The following is a 17,474-nucleotide window of genomic DNA, read 5'->3' as shown; positions in this document are numbered from 1 at the left end:
CTTAGACACCAAATGATACACTGTATGCCATGTTTCCAAATTTTTATGCACAGTGGTTACAGCATGAAGCGAATGCATGTGAAAATACAAAGGTGCATTGCATTAAACAAGGCCACTGAGCGTCCCAAAATGGCCGGCCTGCCTGCTTTCATCCATCAATTGTTCTAAATTTTTCATTACCCAATGAGCTGAGGTGGAGTCTTAGCCAGTGGTACCATCAGGGAGGTGTGTAAAGCACTTTAGGCTAGACAGCCAATCAGCTGCCAGCTTCCATCTGTCAATCAAATACAGCAGCCAATCAGAAAGCTGCCCATTGATCAGCAGGCCCTTTATGACATCACAGACAGACCCTCAGAACTATCTGTGCATGTCTAATGGCTGGCTTTCAGTTGGGCGGGTGGGTGGCAAAGGGAGGGGATGTCTATCTCGTTTCTCCTGAAAATTGCGGTTTTTCTGCGTTTACGGGAAAAGTTGAGATCCGACGCGCAAAAGTGGGGTATCGTAGAAATCACCTTTTAAAGAAGCACATTTCTGGCTCCCCAAAAATGGGCATTTCAAATGAGAAATTAGTCCAATGAACAAAATAGGGTGAATAAGTATGTATTTCAGGGGTGAGTTAGCAGGTTATTGGGGAAGTAAGTCCTGATATTTTTGGAGGTTGCAGGGGCCACTACACCATTCAAAATAGGCAGGCTTTAGCATATGCAGTTAGGCCCCGTAGGATGATTTTAGCTAAAAAGTGCCCCAAACACTCAAACGGGCTTGTATCTGGGAAGCGAAAATATGGGAAACATGACTTAGACACCAAATGATACACTGTATGCCATGCTTCCAAATTTTTATGCACAATGGTTACAGCATGATGCGAATGCATGTGAATATACAAAGGTGCATTGCATTAAACAAGTCCACTGAGCGTCCCAAAATGGCCGGCCTGCCTGCTTTCATCCATCAATTGTTCTAAATTTTTCATTACCCAATGAGCTGAGGTGGAGTCTTAGCCAGTGGTACCATCAGGGAGGTGTGTAAAGCACTTTAGGCTAGACAGCCAATCAGCTGCCAGCTTCCATCTGTCAATCAAATACAGCAGCCAATCAGAAAGCTGCCCATTGATCAGCAGGCCCTTTATGACATCACAGACAGACCCTCAGAACTATCTGTGCATGCCTAATGGCTGGCTGTCAGTTGGGCGGGTGGGTGGCAGAGGGAGGAGATGTCTGTCTCGTTTCTCCTGAAAATTGCGGTTTTTCTGCGTTTACGGGAAAAGTTGAGGTCCGTCGCGCAAAAGTGGGGTATCCTAGAAATCACCTTTTAAAGACGCACATTTGTGGCCCCCAAAAATGGGCATTTCAAATGAGAAATGAGTCCAATGAACAAAATTGGGTGAATAAGTATGTATTTCAGGGGTGAGTTAGCAGGTTTTTGGGGAAGTAAGTCCTGATATTTTTGGAGGTTGCAGGTGCCACTACACCATTCAAAATAGGCAGGCTTTAACATATGCAGTTAGGCCCCGTAGGAAGATTTTAGCTAAAAAGTGCCCCAAACACTCAAACGGGCTAGTATCTGGGAAGGAAAAACATGGGAAACATGACTTAGACACCAAATGATACACTGTATGCCATGTTTCCAAATTTTTATGCACAGTGGTTACAGCATGAAGCGAATGCATGTGAAAATACAAAGGTGCATTGCATTAAACAAGTCCAATGAGCGTCCCAAAATGGCCGGCCTGCCTGCTTTCATCCATCAATTGTTCTAAATTTTTCATTACCCAATGAGCTGAGGTGGAGTCTTAGCCAGTGGTACCATCAGGGAGGTGTGTAAAGCACTTTAGGCTAGACAGCCAATCAGCTGCCAGCTTCCATCTGTCAATCAAATACAGCAGCCAATCAGAAAGCTGCCCATTGATCAGCAGGCCCTTTATGACATCACAGACAGACCCTCAGAACTATCTATGCATGTCTAATGGCTGGCTGTCAGTTGGGCGGGTGGGTGGCAGAGGGAGGGGATGTCTGTCTCGTTTCTCCTGAAAATTGCGGTTTTTCTGCGTTTACGGGAAAAGTTGAGGTCCGACGCGCAAAAGTGGGGTATCGTAGAAATCACCTTTTAAAGACGCACATTTCTGGCCCCCAAAAATGGGCATTTCAAATGAGAAATGAGTCCAATAAACAAAATTGCGTGAATAAGTATGTATTTCAGGGGTGAGTTAGCAGGTTTTTGGGGAAGTAAGTCCTGATATTTTTGGAGGTTGCAGGGGCCACTACACCATTCAAAATAGGCAGGCTTTAGCATATGCAGTTAGGCCCCGTAGGAAGATTTTAGCTAAAAAGTGCCCCAAACACTCAAACGGGCTAGTATCTGGGAAGGAAAAACATGGGAAACATGACTTAGACACCAAATGATACACTGTATGCCATGTTTCCAAATTTTTATGCACAGTGGTTACAGCATGAAGCGAATGCATGTGAAAATACAAAGGTGCATTGCATTAAACAAGTCCAATGAGCGTCCCAAAATGGCCGGCCTGCCTGCTTTCATCCATCAATTGTTCTAAATTTTTCATTACCCAATGAGCTGAGGTGGAGTCTTAGCCAGTGGTACCATCAGGGAGGTGTGTAAAGCACTTTAGGCTAGACAGCCAATCAGCTGCCAGCTTCCATCTGTCAATCAAATACAGCAGCCAATCAGAAAGCTGCCCATTGATCAGCAGGCCCTTTATGACATCACAGACAGACCCTCAGAACTATCTGTGCATGTCTAATGGCTGGCTGTCAGTTGGGCGGGTGGGTGGCAGAGGGAGGAGATGTCTGTCTCGTTTCTCCTGAAAATTGCGTTTTTTCTGCGTTTACGGGAAAAGTTGAGGTCCGTCGCGCAAAAGTGGGGTATCCTAGAAATCACCTTTTAAAGACGCACATTTCTGGCCCCCCTAAAATGGGCATTTCAAATGAGAAATGAGTCCAATTAACAAAATAGGGTGAATAAGTATGTATTTCAGTGGTTAGTTAGCAGGTTATTGGGGAAGTAAGTCCTGATATTTTTGGAGGTTGCAGGGGCCACTACACCATTCAAAATAGGCAGGCTTTAGCATATGCAGTTAGGCCCTGTAGAATGATTTTAGCTAAAAAGTGCCCCAAACACTCAAACGGGCTTGTATCTGGGAAGGGAAAATATGGGAAACATGACTTAGACACCAAATGATACACTGTATGCCATGTTCAAATTTTTATGCACAGTGGTTACAGCATGAAGCGAATGCATGTGAATATACAAAGGTGCATTGCATTAAAAAAGTCCACTAAGCGTCCCAAAATGGCCGGCCTGCCTGCTTTCATCCATCAATTGTTCTAAATCTTTCATTACCCAATGAGCTGAGGTGGAGTCTTAGCCAGTGGTATCATCAGGGAGGTGTGTAAAGCACTTTAGGCTAGACAGCCAATCAGCTGCCAGCTTCCATCTGTCAATCAAATACAGCAGCCAATCAGAAAGCTGCCCATTGATCAGCAGGCCCTTTATGACATCACAGACAGACCCTCAGAACTATCTGTGCATGTCTAATGGCTGGCTGTCAGTTGGGCGGGTGGGTGGCAGAGGGAGGGGATGTCTGTCTCGTTTCTCCTGAAAATTGCGGTTTTTCTGCGTTTACGGGAAAAGTTGAGGTCCGACGCGCAAAAGTGGGGTATCGTAGAAATCACCTTTTAAAGACGCACATTTCTGGCCCCCAAAAATGGGCATTTCAAATGAGAAATGAGTCCAATGAACAAAATTGTGTGAATAAGTATGTATTTCAGGGGTGAGTTAGCAGGTTTTTGGGGAAGTAAGTCCTGATATTTTTGGAGGTTGCAGGGGCCACTACACCATTCAAAATAGGCAGGCTTTAGCATATGCAGTTAGGCCCCGTAGGAAGATTTTAGCTAAAAAGTGCCCCAAACACTCAAACGGGCTAGTATCTGGGAAGGAAAAACATGGGAAACATGACTTAGACACCAAATGATACACTGTATGCCATGTTTCCAAATTTTTATGCACAGTGGTTACAGCATGAAGCGAATGCATGTGAAAATACAAAGGTGCATTGCATTAAACAAGTCCAATGAGCGTCCCAAAATGGCCGGCCTGCCTGCTTTCATCCATTAATTGTTCTAAATTTTTCATTACCCAATGAGCTGAGGTGGAGTCTTAGCCAGTGGTACCATCAGGGAGGTGTGTAAAGCACTTTAGGCTAGACAGCCAATCAGCTGCCAGCTTCCATCTGTCAATCAAATACAGCAGCCAATCAGAAAGCTGCCCATTGATCAGCAGGCCCTTTATGACATCACAGACAGACCCTCAGAACTATCTGTGCATGTCTAATGGCTGGCTGTCAGTTGGGCGGGTGGGTGGCAGAGGGAGGAGATGTCTGTCTCGTTTCTCCTGAAAATTGCGTTTTTTCTGCGTTTACGGGAAAAGTTGAGGTCCGTCGCGCAAAAGTGGGGTATCCTAGAAATCAACTTTTAAAGACGCACATTTCTGGCCCCCCTAAAATGGGCATTTCAAATGAGAAATGAGTCCAATTAACAAAATAGGGTGAATAAGTATGTATTTCAGTGGTGAGTTAGCAGGTTATTGGGGAAGTAAGTCCTGATATTTTTGGAGGTTGCAGGGGCCACTACACCATTCAAAATAGGCAGGCTTTAGCATATGCAGTTAGGCCCTGTAGGATGATTTTAGCTAAAAAGTGCCCCAAACACTCAAACGGGCTTGTATCTGGGAAGGGAAAATATGGGAAACATGACTTAGACACCAAATGATACACTGTATGCCATGTTCAAATTTTTATGCACAGTGGTTACAGCATGAAGCGAATGCATGTGAAAATACAAAGGTGCATTGCATTAAAAAAGTCCACTAAGCGTCCCAAAATGGCCGGCCTGCCTGCTTTCATCCATCAATTGTTCTAAATCTTTCATTACCCAATGAGCTGAGGTGGAGTCTTAGCCAGTGGTATCATCAGGGAGGTGTGTAAAGCACTTTAGGCTAGACAGCCAATCAGCTGCCAGCTTCCATCTGTCAATCAAATACAGCAGCCAATCAGAAAGCTGCCCATTGATCAGCAGGCCCTTTATGACATCACAGACAGACCCTCAGAACTATCTGTGCATGTCTAATGGCTGACTGTCAGTTCGGCGGGTGGGTGGCAGAGGGAGGGGATGTCTGTCTCGTTTCTCCTGAAAATTGCGGTTTTTCTGCGTTTACGGGAAAAGTCGAGGTCCGACGCGCAAAAGTGGGGTATCGTAGAAATCACCTTTTAAAGACGCACATTTCTGGCCCCCCAAAAATGGGCATTTCAATTGAGAAATGAGTCCAATGAACAAAATAGGGTGAATAAGTATGTATTTCAGGGGTGAGTTAGCAGGTTATTGGGGAAGTAAGTCCTGATATTTTTGGAAGTTGCAGGGGCCACTACGCCATTCAAAATAGGCAAGCTTTAGCATATGCAGTTAGGCCCTGTAGGATGATTTTAGCTAAAAAGTGCCCCAAACACTCAAACGGGCTTGTATCTGGGAAGGGAAAATATGGGAAACGTGATTTAGACACCAAATGATACACTGTATGCCATGTTTCCAAATTTTTATGCACAGTGGTTACAGCATGAAGCGAATGCATGTGAAAATACAAAGGTGCATTGCATTAAACAAGTCCAATGAGCGTCCCAAAATGGCCGGCCTGCCTGCTTTCATTCATCAATTGTTCTAAATTTTTCATTACCCAATGAGCTGAGGTGGAGTCTTAGCCAGTGGTACCATCAGGGAGGTGTGTAAAGCACTTTAGGCTAGACAGCCAATCAGCTGCCAGCTTCCATCTGTCAATCAAATACAGCAGCCAATCAGAAAGCTGCCCATTGATCAGCAGGCCCTTTATGACATCACAGACAGACCCTCAGAACTATCTGTGCATGTCTAATGGCTGGCTGTCATTTGGGCGGGTGGGTGGCAGAGGGAGGGGATGTCTGTCTCGTTTCTCCTGAAAATTGCGGTTTTTCTGCGTTTACGGGAAAAGTTGAGGTCCGACGCGCAAAAGTGGGGTATCGTAGAAATCACCTTTTAAAGACGCACATTTCTGGCCCCCAAAAATGGGCATTTCAAATGAGAAATGAGTCCAATGAACAAAATTGTGTGAATAAGTATGTATTTCAGGGGTGAGTTAGCAGGTTTTTGGGGAAGTAAGTCCTGATATTTTTGGAGGTTGCAGGGGCCACTACACCATTCAAAATAGGCAGGCTTTAGCATATGCAGTTAGGCCCCGTAGGAAGATTTTAGCTAAAAAGTGCCCCAAACACTCAAACGGGCTAGTATCTGGGAAGGAAAAACATGGGAAACATGACTTAGACACCAAATGATACACTGTATGCCATGTTTCCAAATTTTTATGCACAGTGGTTACAGCATGAAGCGAATGCATGTGAAAATACAAAGGTGCATTGCATTAAACAAGTCCAATGAGCGTCCCAAAATGGCCGGCCTGCCTGCTTTCATCCATCAATTGTTCTAAATTTTTCATTACCCAATGAGCTGAGGTGGAGTCTTAGCCAGTGGTACCATCAGGGAGGTGTGTAAAGCACTTTAGGCTAGACAGCCAATCAGCTGCCAGCTTCCATCTGTCAATCAAATACAGCAGCCAAACAGAAAGCTGCCCATTGATCAGCAGGCCCTTTATGACATCACAGACAGACCCTCAGAACTATCTGTGCATGTCTAATGGCTGGCTGTCAGTTGGGCGGGTGGGTGGCAGAGGGAGGGGATGTCTGTTTCGTTTCTCCTGAAAATTGCGGTTTTTCTGCGTTTACGGGAAAAGTTGAGGTCCGATGCGCAAAAGTGGGGTATCGTAGAAATCACCTTTTAAAGACGCACATTTCTGGCCCCCCAAAAACTGGCATTTTAAATTAGAAATGAGTACAATTAACAAAATAGGGTGAATAAATATGTATTTCAGGGGTGAGTTAGCAGGTTATTGGGGAAGTAAGTCCTGATATTTTTGGAGGTTGCAGGGGCCACTAGACCATTCAAAATAGGCAGGCTTTAGCATATGCAGTTAGGCCCCGTAGGATGATTTTAGCTAAAAAGTGCCCCAAACACTCAAATGGCTAGTATCTGGGAAGGAAAAACATGGGAAACATGACTTAGACACCAAATGATACACTGTATGCCATGTTTCCAAATTTTTATGCACAGTGGTTACAGCATGAAGCGAATGCATGTGAAAATACAAAGGTGTATTGCATGAAACAAGTCCAATGAGCGTCCCAAAATGGCCGGCCTGCCTGCTTTCATCCATCAATTGTTCTAAATTTTTCATTACCCAATGAGCTGAGGTGGAGTCTTAGCCAGTGGTACCATCAGGGAGGTGTGTAAAGCACTTTAGGCTAGACAGCCAATCAGCTGCCAGCTTCCATCTGTCAATCAAATACAGCAGCCAATCAGAAAGCTGCCCATTGATTAGCAGGTCCTTTATGACATCACAGACAGACCCTCAGAACTATCTGTGCATGTCTAATGGCTGGCTGTCACTTGGGCGGGTGGGTGGCAGAGGTCGGGGATGTCTGTCTCGTTTCTCCTGAAAATTGCGGTTTTTCTGCGTTTACGGGAAAAGTTGAGATCCGACGCGCAAAAGTGGGGTATCGTAGAATTCACATTTTAAAGACGCACATTTCTGGCTCCCCAAAAATGGGCATTTCAAATGAGAAATGAGTCCAATGAACAAAATAGGGTGAATAAGTATGTATTTCAGGGGTGAGTTAGCAGGTTATTGGGGAAGTAAGTCCTGATATTTTTGGAGGTTACAGGGGCCACTACACCATTCAAAATAGGCAGGCTTTAGCATATGCAGTTAGGCCCTGTAGGATGATTTTAGCTAAAAAGTGTCCCAAACGGGCTTGTATCTGGGAAGGGAAAATATGGGAAACATGACTTAGACACCAAATGATACACTGTATGCCATGTTTCCAAATTTTTATGCACAATGGTTACAGCATGAAGCGAATGCATGTGAATATACAAAGGTGCATTGCATTAAACAAGTCCACTGAGCGTCCCAAAATGGCCGGCCTGCTCGCTTTCATCCATCAATTGTTCTAAATTTTTCATTACCCAATGAGCTGAGGTGGAGTCTTAGCCAGTGGTACCATCAGGGAGGTGTGTAAAGCACTTTAGGCTAGACAGCCAATCAGATGCCAGCTTCCATCTGTCAATCAAATACAGCAGCCAATCAGAAAGCTGCCCATTGATCAGCAGGCCCTTTATGACATTACAGACAGACCCTCAGAACTATCTGTGCATGTCTAATGGCAGGCTGTCACTTGGGCGGGTGGGTGGCAGAGGGAGGGGATGTCTGTCTCGTTTCTCCTGAAAATTGCGGTTTTTCTGCGTTTACGGGAAAAGTTGAGGTCTGACGCGCAAAAGTGGGGTATCGTAGAAATCACCTTTTAAAGACGCACATTTCTGACCCCCCAAAAATGGGCATTTCAAATGAGAAATGAGTCCAATGAACAAATAGGGTGAATAAGTATGTATTTCAGGGGTGAGTTAGCAGGTTATTGGGGAAGTAAGTCCTGATATTTTTGGAGGTTGCAGGGGCCACTACACCATTCAAAATAGGCAGGCTTTAGCATATGCAGTTAGGCCCTGTAGGATGATTTTAGCTAAAAAGTGTCCCAAACACTCAAACGGGCTTGTATCTGGGAAGGGAAAATATGGGAAACATGACTTAGACACCAAATGATACACTGTATGCCATGTTTCCAAATTTTTATGCACAGTGGTTACAGCATGAAGCGAATGCATGTGAATATACAAAGGTGCATTGCATTAAACAAGTCCACTGAGCGTCCCAAAGTGGCCGGCCTGCCTGCTTTCATCCATCAATTGTTCTAAATTTTTCATTACCCAATGAGCTGAGGTGGAGTCTTAGCCAGTGGTACCATCAGGGAGGTGTGTAAAGCACTTTAGGCTAGACAGCCAATCAGCTGCCAGCTTCCATCTGTCAATCAAATACAGCAGCCAATCAGAAAGCTGCCCATTGATCAGCAGGCCCTTTATGACATCACAGACAGACCCTCAGAACTATCTGTGCATGTCTAATGGCTGGCTGTCAGTTGGGCGGGTGGGTGGCAGAGGGAGGGGATGTCTGTCTCGTTTCTCCTGAAAATTGCGGTTTTTCTGCGTTTACGGGAAAAGTTGAGATCCGACGCGCAAAAGTGGGGTATCGTAGAAATCACCTTTTAAAGACGCACATTTCTGGCTCCCCAAAAATGGGCATTTCAAATGACAAATTAGTCCAAAGAACAAAATAGGGTGAATAAGTATGTATTTCAGGGGTGAGTTAGCAGGTTATTGGGGAAGTAAGTCCTGATATTTTTGGAGGTTTCAGTGGCCACTACACCATTCAAAATAGGCAGGCTTTAGCATATGCAGTTAGGCCCTGTAGGATGATTTTAGCTAAAAAGTGTCCCAAACACTCAAATGGGCTTGTATCTGGGAAGGGAAAATATGGGAAACATGACTTAGACACCAAATGATACACTGTATGCCATGTTTCCAAATTTTTATGCACAGTGGTTACAGCATGAAGCGAATGCATGTGAATATACAAAGGTGCATTGCATTAAACAAGTCCACTGAGCGTCCCAAAATGGCCGGCCTGCCTGCTTTCATCCATCAATTGTTCTAAATTTTTCATTACCCAATGAGCTGAGGTGGAGTCTTAGCCAGTGGTACCATCAGGGAGGTGTGTAAAGCACTTTAGGCTAGACAGCCAATCAACTGCCAGCTTCCATCTGTCAATCAAATACAGCAGCCAATCAGAAAGCTGCCCATTGATCAGCAGGCCCTTTATGACATCACAGACAGACCCTCAGAACTATCTGTGCATGTCTAATGGCTGGCTGTCAGTTGGGCGGGTGGGTGGCAGAGGTAGGGGAGGTCTGTCTCGTTTCTCCTGAAAATTACGTTTTTTCTGCGTTTACGGGAAAAGTTGAGGTCCGATGCGCAAAAGTGGGGTATCGTAGAAATCACCTTTTAAAGACGCACATTTCTGGTCCCCCAAAAATGGGCATTTCAAATAAGAAATGAGTCCAATGAACAAAATAGGGTGAATAAGTATGTATTTCAGGGGTGAGTTAGCAGGTTATTGGGGAAGTAAGTCCTGATATTTTTGGAGGTTGCAGGGGCCACTAGACCATTCAAAATAGGCAGGCTTTAGCATATGCAGTTAGGCCCCGTAGGATGATTTTAGCTAAAAAGTGCCCCAAACACTCAAACGGGCTAGTATCTGGGAAGGAAAAACATGGGAAACATGACTTAGACACCAAATGATACACTGTATGCCATGTTTCCAAATTTTTATGCACAGTGGTTACAGCATGAAGCAAATGCATGTGAAAATACAAAGGTGCATTGCATTAAACAAGTCCAATGAGCGTCCCAAAATGGCCGGCCTGCCTGCTTTCATCCATCAATTGTTCTAAATTTTTCATTACCCAATGAGCTGAGGTGGAGTCTTAGCCAGTGGTACCATCAGGGAGGTGTGCAAAGCACTTTAGGCTAGACAGCCAATCAGCTGCCAGCTTCCATCTGTCAATCAAATACAGCAGCCAATCAGAAAGCTGCCCATTGATCAGCAGGCCCTTTATGACATCACAGACAGACCCTCAGAACTATCTGTGCATGTCTAATGGCTGGCTGTCACTTGGGCGGGTGGGTGGCAGAGGGAGGGGATGTCTGTCTCGTTTCTCCTGAAAATTGCGGTTTTTCTACGTTTACGGGAAAAGTTGAGGTCTGACGCGCAAAAGTGGGGTATCGTAGAAATCACCTTTTAAAGACGCACATTTCTGACCCCCAAAAATGGGCATTTCAAATGAGAAATGAGTCCAATGAACAAATAGGGTGAATAAGTATGTATTTCAGGGGTGAGTTAGCAGGTTATTGGGGAAGTAAGTTCTGATATTTTTGGAGGTTGCAGGGGCCACTACACCATTCAAAATAGGCAGGCTTTAGCATATTCAGTTAGGCCCTGTAGGATGATTTTAGCTAAAAAGTGTCCCAAACACTCAAACGGGCTTGTATCTGGGAAGGGAAAATATGGGAAACATGACTTAGACACCAAATGATACACTGTATGCCATGTTTCCAAATTTTTATGCACAGTGGTTACAGCATGAAGCGAATGCATGTGAATATACAAAGGTGCATTGCATTAAACAAGTCCACTGAGCGTCCCAAAATGGCCGGCCTGCCTGCTTTCATCCATCAATTGTTCTAAATTTTTCATTACCCAATGAGCTGAGGTGGAGTCTTAGCCAGTGGTACCATCAGGGAGGTGTGTAAAGCACTTTAGGCTAGACAGCCAATCAGCTGCCAGCTTCCATCTGTCAATCAAATACAGCAGCCAATCAGAAAGCTGCCCATTGATCAGCAGGCCCTTTATGACATCACAGACAGACCCTCAGAACTATCTGTGCATGTCTAATGGCTGGCTGTCAGTTGGGCGGGTGGGTGGCAGAGGGAGGGGATGTCTGTCTCGTTTCTCCTGAAAATTGCGGTTTTTCTGCGTTTACGGGAAAAGTTGAGATCCGACGCGCAAAAGTGGGGTATCGTAGAAATCACCTTTTAAAGAAGCACATTTCTGGCTCCCCAAAAATGGGCATTTCAAATGAGAAATTAGTCCAATGAACAAAATAGGGTGAATAAGTATGTATTTCAGGGGTGAGTTAGCAGGTTATTGGGGAAGTAAGTCCTGATATTTTTGGAGGTTTCAGTGGCCACTACACCATTCAAAATAGGCAGGCTTTAGCATATGCAGTTAGGCCCTGTAGGATGATTTTAGCTAAAAAGTGTCCCAAACACTCAAATGGGCTTGTATCTGGGAAGGGAAAATATGGGAAACATGACTTAGACACCAAATGATACACTGTATACCATGTTTCCAAATTTTTATGCACAGTGGTTACAGCATGAAGCGAATGCATGTGAATATACAAAGGTGCATTGCATTAAACAAGTCCACTGAGCGTCCCAAAATGGCCGGCCTGCCTGCTTTCATCCATCAATTGTTCTAAATTTTTCATTACCCAATGAGCTGAGGTGGAGTCTTAGCCAGTGGTACCATCAGGGAGGTGTGTAAAGCACTTTAGGCTAGACAGCCAATCAGCTGCCAGCTTCCATCTGTCAATCAAATACAGCAGCCAATCAGAAAGCTGCCCATTGATCAGCAGGCCCTTTATGACATCACAGACAGACCCTCAGAACTATCTGTGCATGTCTAATGGCTGGCTGTCAGTTGGGCGGGTGGGTGGCAGAGGTAGGGGAGGTCTGTCTCGTTTCTCCTGAAAATTACGTTTTTTCTGCGTTTACGGGAAAAGTTGAGGTCCGATGCGCAAAAGTGGGGTATCGTAGAAATCACCTTTTAAAGACGCACATTTCTGGCCCCCCAAAAATGGGCATTTCAAATGAGAAATGAGTCCAATGAACAAAATAGGGTGAATAAGTATGTATTTCAGGGGTGAGTTAGCAGGTTATTGGGGAAGTAAGTCCTGATATTTTTGGAGGTTTCAGTGGCCACTACACCATTCAAAATAGGCAGGCTTTAGCATATGCAGTTAGGCCCTGTAGGATGATTTTAGCTAAAAAGTGTCCCAAACACTCAAATGGGCTTGTATCTGGGAAGGGAAAATATGGGAAACATGACTTAGACACCAAATGATACACTGTATACCATGTTTCCAAATTTTTATGCACAGTGGTTACAGCATGAAGCGAATGCATGTGAATATACAAAGGTGCATTGCATTAAACAAGTCCACTGAGCGTCCCAAAATGGCCGGCCTGCCTGCTTTCATCCATCAATTGTTCTAAATTTTTCATTACCCAATGAGCTGAGGTGGAGTCTTAGCCAGTGGTACCATCAGGGAGGTGTGTAAAGCACTTTAGGCTAGACAGCCAATCAGCTGCCAGCTTCCATCTGTCAATCAAATACAGCAGCCAATCAGAAAGCTGCCCATTGATCAGCAGGCCCTTTATGACATCACAGACAGACCCTCAGAACTATCTGTGCATGTCTAATGGCTGGCTGTCAGTTGGGCGGGTGGGTGGCAGAGGTAGGGGAGGTCTGTCTCGTTTCTCCTGAAAATTACGTTTTTTCTGCGTTTACGGGAAAAGTTGAGGTCCGATGCGCAAAAGTGGGGTATCGTAGAAATCACCTTTTAAAGACGCACATTTCTGGCCCCCCAAAAATGGGCATTTCAAATGAGAAATGAGTCCAATGAACAAAATAGGGTGAATAAGTATGTATTTCAGGGGTGAGTTAGCAGGTTATTGGGGAAGTAAGTCCTGATATTTTTGGAGGTTGCAGGGGCCACTACACCATTCAAAAAAAGGAAGGCTTTAGCATATGCAGTTAGGCCCTGTAGGATGATTTTAGCTAAAAAGTGCCCCAAACACTCAAACGGGCTTGTATCTGGGAAGGGAAAATATGGGAAACATGACTTAGACACCAAATGATACACTGTATGCCATGCTTCCAAATTTTTATACACAGTGGTTACAGCATGAAGCGAATGCATGTGAATATACAAAGGTGCATTGCATTAAACAAGTCGACTGAGCGTCCCAAAATGGCCGGCCTGCCTGCTTTCATCCATCAATTGTTCTAAATTTTTTATTACCCAATGAGCTGAGGTGGAGTCTTAGCCAGTGGTACCATCAGGGAGGTGTGTAAAGCACTTTAGGCTAGACAGCCAATCAGCTGCCAGTTTCCATCTGTCAATCAAATACAGCAGCCAATCAGAAAGCTGCCCATTGATCAGCAGGCCCTTTATGACATCACAGACAGACCCTCAGAACTATCTGTGCATGTCTAATGGCTGGCTGTCAGTTGGGCGGGTGGGTGGCAGAGGGAGGGGATGTCTGTCTCGTTTCTCTGGAAAATTGCGGTTTTTCTGCGTTTACGGGAAAAGTTGAGGTCCGACGCGCAAAAGTGGGGTATCGTAGAAATCACATTTTAAAGACGCACATTTCTGGCCCCCCAAAAATGGGCATTTCAAATGAGAAATGAGTCCAATTAACAAAATAGGGTGAATAAGTATGTATTTCAGGGGTGAGTTAGCAGGTTATTGGGGAAGTAAGTCCTGATATTTTTGGAGGTTGCAGGGGCCACTAGACCATTCAAAATAGGCAGGCTTTAGCATATGCAGTTAGGCCCCGTAGGATGATTTTAGCTAAAAAGTGCCCCAAACACTCAAACGGGCTAGTATCTGGGAAGGAAAAACATGGGAAACATGACTTAGACACCAAATGATACACTGTATGCCATGTTTCCAAATTTTTATGCACAGTGGTTACAGCATGAAGCAAATGCATGTGAAAATACAAAGGTGCATTGCATTAAACAAGTCCAATGAGCGTCCCAAAATGGCCGGCCTGCCTGCTTTCATCCATCAATTGTTCTAAATTTTTCATTACCCAATGAGCTGAGGTGGAGTCTTAGCCAGTGGTACCATCAGGGCGGTGTGCAAAGCACTTTAGGCTAGACAGCCAATCAGCTGCCAGCTTCCATCTGTCAATCAAATACAGCAGCCAATCAGAAAGCTGCCCATTGATCAGCAGGCCCTTTATGACATCACAGACAGACCCTCAGAACTATCTGTGCATGTCTAACGGCTGGCTTTCAGTTGGGCGGGTGGGTGGCAGAGGGAGGGGATGTCTGTCTCGTTTCTCCTGAAAATTGCGGTTTTTCTGCGTTTACGGGAAAAGTTGAGGTCCGACGCGCAAAAGTGGGGTATCGCAGAAATCAACTTTTAAAGACGCACATTTCTGACCCCCAAAAATGGGCATTTCAAATGAGAAATGAGTCCAATTAACAAAATAGGGTGAATAAGTATGTATTTCAGGGGTGAGTTAGCAGGTTATTGGGGAAGTAAGTCCTGATATTTTTGGAGGTTGCAGGGGCCACTAGACCATTCAAAATAGGCAGGCTTTAGCATATGCAGTTAGGCCCCGTAGGATGATTTTAGCTAAAAAGTGCCCCAAACACTCAAACGGGCTAGTATCTGGGAAGGAAAAACATGGGAAACATGACTTAGACACCAAATGATACACTGTATGCCATGTTTCCAAATTTGTATGCACAGTGGTTACAGCATGAAGCAAATGCATGTGAAAATACAAAGGTGCATTGCATTAAACAAGTCCAATGAGCGTCCCAAAATGGCCGGCCTGCCTGCTTTCATCCATCAATTGTTCTAAATTTTTCATTACCCAATGAGCTGAGGTGGAGTCTTAGCCAGTGGTACCATCAGGGCGGTGTGCAAAGCACTTTAGGCTAGACAGCCAATCAGCTGCCAGCTTCCATCTGTCAATCAAATACAGCAGCCAATCAGAAAGCTGCCCATTGATCAGCAGGCCCTTTATGACATCACAGACAGACCCTCAGAACTATCTGTGCATGTCTAACGGCTGGCTTTCAGTTGGGCGGGTGGGTGGCAGAGGGAGGGGATGTCTGTCTCGTTTCTCCTGAAAATTGCGGTTTTTCTGCGTTTACGGGAAAAGTTGAGGTCCGACGCGCAAAAGTGGGGTATCGCAGAAATCAACTTTTAAAGACGCACATTTCTGACCCCCAAAAATGGGCATTTCAAATGAGAAATGAGTCCAATGAACAAATAGGGTGAATAAGTATGTATTTCAGGTGTGAGTTAGCAGGTTATTGGGGAAGTAAGTTCTGATATTTTTGGAGGTTGCAGGGGCCACTACACCATTCAAAATAGGCAGGCTTTAGCATATTCAGTTAGGCCCTGTAGGATGATTTTAGCTAAAAAGTGTCCCAAACACTCAAACGGGCTTGTATCTGGGAAGGGAAAATATGGGAAACATGACTTAGACACCAAATGATACACTGTATGCCATGTTTCCAAATTTTTATGCACAGTGGTTACAGCATGAAGCGAATGCATGTGAATATACAAAGGTGCATTGCATTAAACAAGTCCACTGAGCGTCCCAAAATGGCCGGCCTGCCTGCTTTCATCCATCAATTGTTCTAAATTTTTCATTACCCAATGAGCTGAGGTGGAGTCTTAGCCAGTGGTACCATCAGGGAGGTGTGTAAAGCACTTTAGGCTAGACAGCCAATCAGCTGCCAGCTTCCATCTGTCAATCAAATACAGCAGCCAATCAGAAAGCTGCCCATTGATCAGCAGGCCCTTTATGACATCACAGACAGACCCTCAGAACTATCTGTGCATGTCTAATGGCTGGCTGTCAGTTGGGCGGGTGGGTGGCAGAGGGAGGGGATGTCTGTCTCGTTTCTCCTGAAAATTGCGGTTTTTCTGCATTTACGGGAAAAGTTGAGATCCGACGCGCAAAAGTGGGGTATCGTAGAAATCACCTTTTAAAGAAGCACATTTCTGGCCCCCCAAAAATGGGCATTTCAAATGAGAAATGAGTCCAATGAACAAAATAGGGTGAATAAGTATGTATTTCAGGGGTGAGTTAGCAGGTTATTGGGGAAGTAAGTCCTGATATTTTTGGAGGTTGCAGGGGCCACTACACCATTCAAAAAAAGGAAGGCTTTAGCATATGCAGTTAGGCCCTGTAGGATGATTTTAGCTAAAAAGTGCCCCAAACACTCAAACGGGCTTGTATCTGGGAAGGGAAAATATGGGAAACATGACTTAGACACCAAATGATACACTGTATGCCATGCTTCCAAATTTTTATACACAGTGGTTACAGCATGAAGCGAATGCATGTGAATATACAAAGGTGCATTGCATTAAACAAGTCCACTGAGCGTCCCAAAATGGCCGGCCTGCCTGCTTTCATCCATCAATTGTTCTAAATTTTTTATTACCCAATGAGCTGAGGTGGAGTCTTAGCCAGTGGTACCATCAGGGAGGTGTGTAAAGCACTTTAGGCTAGACAGCCAATCAGCTGCCAGTTTCCATCTGTCAATCAAATACAGCAGCCAATCAGAAAGCTGCCCATTGATCAGCAGGCCCTTTATGACATCACAGACAGACCCTCAGAACTATCTGTGCATGTCTAATGGCTGGCTGTCAGTTGGGCGGGTGGGTGGCAGAGGGAGGGGATGTCTGTCTCGTTTCTCTGGAAAATTGCGGTTTTTCTGCGTTTACGGGAAAAGTTGAGGTCCGACGCGCAAAAGTGGGGTATCGTAGAAATCACATTTTAAAGACGCACATTTCTGGCCCCCCAAAAATGGGCATTTCAAATGAGAAATGAGTCCAATTAACAAAATAGGGTGAATAAGTATGTATTTCAGGGGTGAGTTAGCAGGTTATTGGGGAAGTAAGTCCTGATATTTTTGGAGGTTGCAGGGGCCACTAGACCATTCAAAATAGGCAGGCTTTAGCATATGCAGTTAGGCCCCGTAGGATGATTTTAGCTAAAAAGTGCCCCAAACACTCAAACGGGCTAGTATCTGGGAAGGAA

Source organism: Crinia signifera, chromosome 6 (assembly GCF_055691185.1).
Source record: "Crinia signifera chromosome 6, ASM5569118v1, whole genome shotgun sequence".
Taxonomy (NCBI): Eukaryota; Metazoa; Chordata; class Amphibia; order Anura; family Myobatrachidae; genus Crinia; species Crinia signifera.
The sequence above is the reverse complement of the archived record's forward strand: the minus strand, read 5'-3'. Positions refer to the sequence as shown.